This window comes from Hibiscus syriacus, unplaced genomic scaffold (assembly GCF_006381635.1).
Source record: "Hibiscus syriacus cultivar Baekdansim isolate YM2019G1 unplaced genomic scaffold, ASM638163v2 tig00111650_pilon, whole genome shotgun sequence".
Classification (NCBI taxonomy): domain Eukaryota; kingdom Viridiplantae; phylum Streptophyta; class Magnoliopsida; order Malvales; family Malvaceae; genus Hibiscus; species Hibiscus syriacus.
Genome location: NW_024063146.1, coordinates 2,188,557 through 2,197,567, shown reverse-complemented (window position 1 = coordinate 2,197,567; position 9,011 = coordinate 2,188,557). Strand labels below are relative to the sequence as shown.

Here is a 9,011-nt window from a genome sequence, read left to right as displayed (position 1 = left end):
AATATTAATTCTCAATTTATATTCGATTCACATTTTATCAATTAGGAAATATTCTTTATGGATAAGAAATAGTCGAAATAACTTTCCCGACGGAGGATTGCTAGTTTTGAGGTTTCTTTTAGAGTTAAAGATTTTTTTCTAATAATAATTAATTTGAACCAAATTAATCAATATTCAATAAATGGATCATATTTCAATTTTATATTCGATTTGTAATTTCCACTATTTACGACAACGTATAAGCGACACAGTACCAGTTTTTGGGCGTTGTGGGGTGTTAATTCTTCCCCACACGTAACCGACTCTCGAACCCTTTAAAATGAACCTCTGGTAATGCAGACTAATTTTGTCTTTAAAAATGATTTTTCTTAAAATTATTTTAGAAAGACGATTTTAGGTATTCGATCTACCTAACCCAAAGGTCAATGGCAACTCCTATTCTATTTCATTCAAATCAATTCCAAATCTGCCAATTTTCCAAATTAAAATCATAACTGGTTTTAAAATAATAAATAATTGTTCCACCATAAAAATGGTTATGACAGCTTGGCGACTCTGCTGGGGATACCCAGTAGCAAAGATACTACAATGAGTTCTCACACTCGAAAAACAAGTTTAATTAAGTTTTTTTAGAGAGTTAAGCTGTAAGTCATTTACACAGTGTCACTGTGGTAGAAATTATGAGTTCAAGTCTTTCGTTAACTTATAATCTTTTATTGAAGTTTTTAATTGCTTCATTTTTAATTGTCATACTAACATTTGGATTTTTGCTTGTAGCTTAGTCCAAGTTTGTCGAGTTTTTTTCGTTTCAGTTTTTGAGTCAAAGGTAGGTACGCTCCTCCTCACACATATCACATACATTGGCATAACATAAGCTCTAGACACGAGCTTCGATCCAAATAAGTCAGGGTGAATGCTTTACTCTCATAAGAATTTATTCTTCGTATGAGTTTTAGTAAACAACCCATGGGATACATACCTTATACTTTGGTAGGGATTTATTCATCGTATGGGTATAAGGCAGTGAATCCCCTCGAATTGAACTCGTTCCGTTCGAAACCTGTAATGGGTGAGGATCGAGGGTTTGGCAGCCCAATGGGGCACCGACATCAAGGACAATTCGAGTACATTTTTTCCCGATTGAGCTGAAACCATGCATATAGAAAACCATAGGACGATCACTCTAGGTATAGTCATACTGATCCTTTGTCCGTCAGTAGGTAACCAAACTAAGTATACACAAAGGAGGAGCGTTTCTGAACCTTTCCTTTTTGCTTTAATTTATGTTAAATAACAGTATGCGAACTAGATATCATGCGGTTAGGAGTATTTTCTTGAAATAATTATTTCGGGTAGATAACATGTCTGGGTAGGAATGTTATTTAATTAAAGTATGTTTGGGTAGATATCATGACAGGATAGGTGTTATATTCATCTTTGAATAATATTTATCTGTATCGATTATTTCACCTGTACTAACTAATTTGTTTTCTTTTGTTTGTGCACACTAACTTATTTTATTTCTTTTGATTGTGTCATTTTTTCATCATTCTTTGCATTATATTGCATCGACATGACATAATGCGAAAAATATTGATCCACAAGGGGATATTAATGAGAAAATATTCACAAGAAGAGATAAAAAACTTCAATCAAGTGGTCGCGTACACAGACATGCGCCGAGGGCTAAGAGAAGTTAAGAGCACAAAGTGAGACTTGTTCGAAGATCATGCCGCAGTCGAGACTGAAGTGACGATACACTGATTCGAGGAGTAATCCAGCAGTAGAGTTTTCTCTACAATCATGTCAGCACTAGTCATAAAAGGCGACACACTGACTTCAGCACCGCCGAGGCATTAACGGAGTTGGTTTAGAGCATTAAGGGGCATCAGTTCCAAATATAAGATCTGAGATAAAGCAGTGGGCTTGACAATCGTGCAACATTCGAGACTGAAATGATGATTCATTGATCCAAGGAATAACTTAACGGTAGATTATTATTTACGATCAACTAACCGCTAGGAGCGACACATTGACTTCCACTTAAGATGTAGCGAATGACAAACTTCATTAGATCAAGTGGGATATAGAAAACAACAATACAAAGCCATATGATATCATCTTATCCCCATCCCATTCCTTAAATCCTTACAAATCCCCTGTTTGAATAAACAACAATCAAAGTAGCAACCATCTGTGCAATAACAAAGTCAGTGACCAGTACCAGTTCGGGACGCTCAACATAAGACCAACTACGTGATCTAGTCACAAAAATTAGAGCATGGCTCATAATGCTTACTTGAAAATATAAATCACACATCATCCTCTCTGTCCCTTTGAGATCTTACACCAAATTTGTTTGAGAAGAAGTTGGTATCATGGATAACCAAGAAGAAAACGACAGTCATCAATGTCATGTAACCTCTAAGCACAATTTTGGTGGCAAAAATTTCTTTCAGTTTCCAGCTATCAGATTCTGTAAGAACAATATTTGAAGCGCTCCATGCTGCATCAGTAGCATTGGCCACAACGATACCAATATCAACCTTTTTCAAAGTAGGAGCACCGTTAACACCATCTTCAGTCATTCCACAAATGTGCTTCCTCTTGCAATTTCTTCACAATTTCGTATTTGCTCCGGAAAGATTCCGACAAACTTATTTGCCTTCTCAATCAACTCTTCCATGGTGAGGGCAGTTATACTTTCATCATTGTCTTGACTAAGCAAAGAAGCAGATGGATACATGTTTGTTCCCATTCCAAGTCGTCGGCCAATGTCCTTTGCAATGGCAAGTTGATCACCCGTAATTATCTTGATATTGACACTAAGATTAAGAGCTCTACGAATGGTCTCTACACTGTCATACCTATAAGGATCAAATAGAGCAACAAACCAACAAATTGTCAAGGAGTATCAGCATCTTCTTTTGTTTTTTTTCCTGGACTGCTCTTGCAACACTTAATGACCGAAGTCCACGATCTACAAACTTATATGATAAAATGAACCTTATTCTCACATCTTCTTTTGCATTGCAAAGGTTAAGATCTGTTTAAGAGAAACTTTGCTTGCTCGGTACCAGTTACCATTTGAATCAAGCAAACATTCCAACAATGACATCATCAATGGCATATTGATTTTCAGTTCTAAAGGCTCTTGCTTGCAGCAGGACAACATGCTCCCTTATCGACATCCTTTGCAAACACCTCAATTAAGTTTCTATCAACACTAAGTTTTTAAGAGTCAATGTTCTTGTCTTATTACACAAGGACATACATACCGACCATTTCTTCACAGACATTCGTTTGATAATAGCACCCTGATGAGATAGCATGTGAGATCCGATTTCCATGGTCATCATTTTCAAAAACAAGGATCTAAAAACGAAACAGAAAATTGTTCTATGATATCCATCGTTGGGATCAATATTTTTGCATATGCATTTTCATATTTGCATTTTGCATCTGCATTTCATTTTTAAGCATTTTCATATAAAAAAATAGGGAGCTAATTCATGAGAATTCTATGAAGCGATCCTAACCACTTGACACTACATGGAAGCAAAAAGCTAAATTAGTACAGTTGGAGGTTGTTCAACTGGTTGTAGGACTGAGCCTTCCAGAATGATCTGAGAAAAGAGTCATCATATCTCAAGGGCTATGATGTTGATATCGTGTACAATTACCACATAGGAAGCTCCAGACATTCCGATGAAAACTGTAAGGCACTGAAGTGCAAGATCTAGTGGAACGAATGGCAGTTTGAATATGTGTGGACTACCTAGATCTCAATCGAGCAAGTCCCAAAGATAATTTTCCACTGCCACATATTGACACATTGGTTGACAATACAGCTGGTCATGATTTTTTCTCCTTCATGGATGGTTTTTCAGGGAATAATCAAATCAAAATAAACCCTGAAGATAGGAAAAAGACAATGTTTGTGACATGGGGCACCTTTGTTACAAAGTAATGCCCTTTGGACTCAATAATACCGGGGCAACATATCAAGAGTCATGGTTACTTTGTTCCACGACTTGATGCACAAAGAGATAGAAGTATACGTGGATGATATTATTGCCAAATCACAAACTAAAGAAGAACATATGAAGGTCTTAAGGAAGCTATTTTTAAGATTGAGAAAATACCAGCTCAAACTTAATCCAACCAAGAGCACTTTCAGAGCTACTTCAGAGAAATTATTGGGATTGTAGTCAGTGAAAATGGGATGGAGATTAATCCTGATAAAGTAAAAGAATCTTGGAATTACCAACTCCTATAACGCAAAAAGAAGTACGAGGATTTCTGGGAGGTTAAATTATATTGCTAGATTCATCTTTCAGCTAACTGAGAAGTGTAATCCAGTCTTCCGATTATTGAGAAAGCAAAATCCAGGAGAATGAGATTATAGTTGTCAAGAATGTTTTAATAAAACTAAGAATTACTTGACTAATGCTCCAGTCCTAATGCCACCAATCCCAAACAAACCATTGATCTTGTACTTGACTGTCTTTGAAAAGTCAGTGAGATATGTATTGGCACAACATGACGAAACTGAAAGAAGAGAAAGAGTTATTTACTATCTCAGTAAGAAATTCACCAACTGTGATAGTAGATATTCCTCAATTGAAAAGTTGTGTTGTGTTTTGGTATGGACTACTAAGAGACTGAGATAGTATTTGTTGTATCATACAAACTGGCTAATATCAAGATTGAATCCATTAAAATATCTTATGGAATCAACTGCTTTAACAGGAAGAATGACAAAATGACAAATGTTGTTGTCTGAATTTGACATAGTCTATATAAATTAGAAAGCAGTAAAAGGAGGTGTTATTACTGATTTCCTGGCAAGCAGAGCATTAGAAGACTATGAGCCAGAAAAAAATTGATTTTCCAAATGAGGACTTAATGAGTATATTTGCGGTGAAAGAAGATGCTCCGAATAATGAGGCCTAAAAAACGAACTTTGATGGTGCCTCGAATGCTGTGGGATATGGAATTGGGGAAATACTAGTTTCAGCAGAAGGACATCATTATCCTTTTACTAGTAGGCTCGCATTTGAATGCACAAACAACATGGCAAAATATGAAGCATGTATCTTGGGTATTCAAGCAGTAATTGAGCGCAAAATTAAAAGCTTGGAAGTATTTTGTGATTCTGCTCTGGTTATTTATCAACATCGAGGGGAATAGATGACTTGAGACTCCAAATTGATAGAATACAAGGATTTGATGATGAATTTGATCAAGGAGTTTGAAGAATTTCTTTCACTTATATTCCCCGTGAAGAAAATCAAATGACGGATACTCTGGCTACGTTGGCAGCCATGTTTAAGGCTGATGATCAATCTCGAATAATGCCTATTCGAATGAGTATAAGATAAATGCCAGCTCATTGTTACAATATTGAGGAAGAGGAGGAAGACGATCTCTCATGGTATTACGATATTCTCCAGTTTGTGAAGTATTGAGCTTATCCAGTTGAGGCAACTGAGAATGATAAACGAACTTTGAAAAGATTGGAAATGGAGTATGTTCTCGATGGAGACATTAAAGAGTTATTTACTATCTCAGTAAGAAATTCACCAACTGTAGTAGATATTCCTCAATTGAAAGTTGTGTTGTGTTTTGTATGGACTACTAAGAGACTGAGATAGTATTTGTTGATCATACAACTGGCTAATATCAAGATTGAATCCATTAAAATATCTTATGGAATCAACTGCTTTAACAGGAAGAATGACAAAATGACAAATGTTGTTGTCTGAATTGACATAGTCTATATAAATTAGAAAGCAGTAAAAGGAGGTGTTTTACGATTTCCTGGCAAGCAGAGCATTAGAAGACTATGAGCCAAAAAAAATTGATTTTCCAAATGAGGACTTAATGAGTATATTTGCGGTGAAAGAAGATGCTCCGAATAATGAGGCCTAAAAACGAACTTTGATGGTGCCTCGAATGCTGTGGGATATGGAATTGGGGAAATACTAGTTTCAGCAGAAGGACATCATTATCCTTTTACTAGTAGGCTCGCATTTGAATGCACAAACAACTGGCAAATATGAAGCATGTATCTTGGGTATTCAAGCAGTAATTGAGCGCAAAATTAAAAGCTTGGAGTATTTTGTGATTCTGCTTGGTTATTTATCAACATCGAGGGAATAGATGACTGAGACTCAAATTGATAGAATACAAGGATTTTATGATGAATTTGATCAAGGAGTTTGAAGAATTTCTTTCACTTATATTCCCCGTGAAGAAAATCAAATGACGGATACTCTGGCTACGTTGGCAGCCATGTTTAAGGCTGATGATCAATCTCGAATAATGCCTATTCGAATGAGTATAAGATAAATGCCAGCTCATTGTTACAATATTGAGGAAGAGGAGGAAGACGATCTCTCATGGTATTACGATATTCTCCTTTTGTGAAGTATTGAGCTTATCCAGTTGAGGCAACTGAGAATGATAAACGAACTTTGAAAAGATTGGAAATGGAGTATGTTCTCGATGGAGACATTTTGTACAAAAAAAAAAAGCAAAGCTCAGGTGCTTTTGAGATGTGTGGATAAAATTGAGGCCAAGAAAATACTTGAAGAAGTCCATGAAGGGGTTTGTGGAACACATGCAAATGGATTCACAATAGTTAGACAGATCATGAGATTTGGATATTACTAGTCTACTATGGAAGGAGATTGCATCAGATTGCGAAGATGTCATAATGCCAAATCTATGATAACCAAATACATGTTCCCTTCACCACTTCATGTAAAATACACCTTGGCCATTTTCAATATGGGGTATCGATGGTATTAGAGCAATTTCACCGAAGGCTTCAAATCGACATCGTTTTATTTTACCGGTCACAAAGGAGCAGTTTGTAGATTCTTAAAAAGAGAAATCATTTTCAGATATGGAATACCAAAAGGATCATTACAGATAATGTGTTGAATCTGAACAATGATATAATGAAGGAAGTCTGCATAGAGTTGAAGATCAAATATCACAACTCGGCTCCTTATCACCTGAAAATGAATGAAGCAAATTTAAATTGAGCAAGACAGGATTGAAAGCATCAGAATGTATGATACTTGTTCAATACCCTGAAATACTTATTTGGGCTTATTATCATTTTCTTTCATAACCATGAACCATGACCTACATTACGTGCCTTAAAAAGTCCCTTCTAATCATACATGGATATCTAAAACAGAAAAGACTATCTTCAGATTTCATCCCGCCCATCAGGATTAATCTTTATTTGCAAAAGGTTTTCTAAAATCTTTAATGCATGATAGAGAAAAATAAACAAAGGGGTTCAAGACGTAAATTTTGAATGACATTTTGAAACCAAAAGAGGATTCGAGTTGAAAACCTGAAAAAGGCAGCTCGAATATAAAAATTAGGCAGCTAGATGATAGCAAAATTTCTTGATAAGGCATCACAAACCGAATGTGATCATGAGAGAATTGGAGAACATTTCCAGTAAAAGAGCATAAAAGCTACCCCATCAAATAAGTGAGCATCAAATAAACAAGAATGTCAAAACTTTGACCAAATGCAATAACCTGAGACATTTTACCCTTTCTTTACTTAACCGTTTACCAAAGATAGCTTTGATCTTGACACTTGTCAAATAGTTATAATTTAATGAAGGATTAACAGTGTAATTAATTATTTGATATCCAATGAACTCTTGTTTTATGATTTATCTTAATTGCAAAACCTAGAAAGGAGCAATATTTTCACATCTTTGATTAAACATTTTTCAAAACTCTTCTAATTGATATTTTCAGATTTTGAAAATAAAAGAAGAAGAAAAACACTTTTCAAACAAGACAATCTCTCTAGAGTAGATCTTGGTAATTGACATGTAGCTCTCAGACACAAAGCTCATGCTCAGAATCAATGAAAAAACAATGAGGAACAATGGGGGCATATTTAAAGATTCAATAGCGAATGTTGAGGTATCTTTGGAGATTCAACATCAAATATTGGGCATCTTCGGGGATTTAACATCCTGATGTGAACTATCATACCTTATGGAGGCATTTCCTCTACCAGCAGGAGCAAGCAGACTATCAGTATCCTTTGATGTTGTTTCTCTTGAAACAAAATGTTGTCTCGCTTTAGATGATTTTCTTTCAAAACAAATTTTGTCTCATTTGAGACATAAAAAAAATCTTTGACTTGTGTTCTTTGAAAACAAAATTTTGTCTTTTTTTAGACAACTTCTTTTGAAGCATCGTCTCTAAATCGTTTCTTTCTTTTGAAACCAAATCACCTAATCAGATCTCCTCATTATGTAGGAGTGTGTCAACTTAGATAACCAGCCGTCCCCATCAGTGGAACCGTGTTATCACCTTTAGATGACCAAATTTCCTCATTATGTAGGAGTTGTGTCAAATTAGATAACCAGCCATCCCCATCAGAGTGGAACCGTATTACCACCTTAGATGGCCAAGACTCATGAACAGATGAACAGTGTCATCACCTGACCAGATCTCCTCATCACGTAGGAGCCGTGTCAACCCTTGATACCAGAACTCTTCATCACGTATGAGCAGTGTTATCACCTTCCTAAAGATGGCCAAGAACTCTTCATCACGTGAGCAGTGTCATTCCCTGACTAGATCTCCTCATCACGTAGGGCCTTGTCACCCTTAGATGACCAGAAACTCTCATCACGTATGAGTCGTGTCGTCTCCCCACCAAACACATCAATTTCAACAACAAAAAAAAATCAAAACAAGATCATCGGACAAAAACTAGTTGTCTTTTTGTATTTGCCCTATTCTTGTTAACGCAAGAATGTGCAAAGAGGGGCAACTGTAGACACCCATTTTTGTCCGGGTCGAAAAAATATTAAATATTAAATTTATAATTATATTATTATTATTATTATTAATGTCATATACATTATTGTTTCAGAACCTAGGAAATACTTGTTTTATGATATTGCTCTTCAGTGTTTAGTGCACACACCGTCTCTTGTTGATTTGGAAAGATTA

At 35.7% G+C, this 9,011-nt stretch overlaps 1 pseudogene; it reads right to left on the bottom strand.

Moving 5' to 3' along the window:
- Positions 1-2,312: 2,312 nt before the first annotated feature.
- On the bottom strand, positions 2,313-3,356 carry LOC120166936 (annotated as a pseudogene).
- Positions 3,357-9,011: the final 5,655 nt, after the last annotated feature.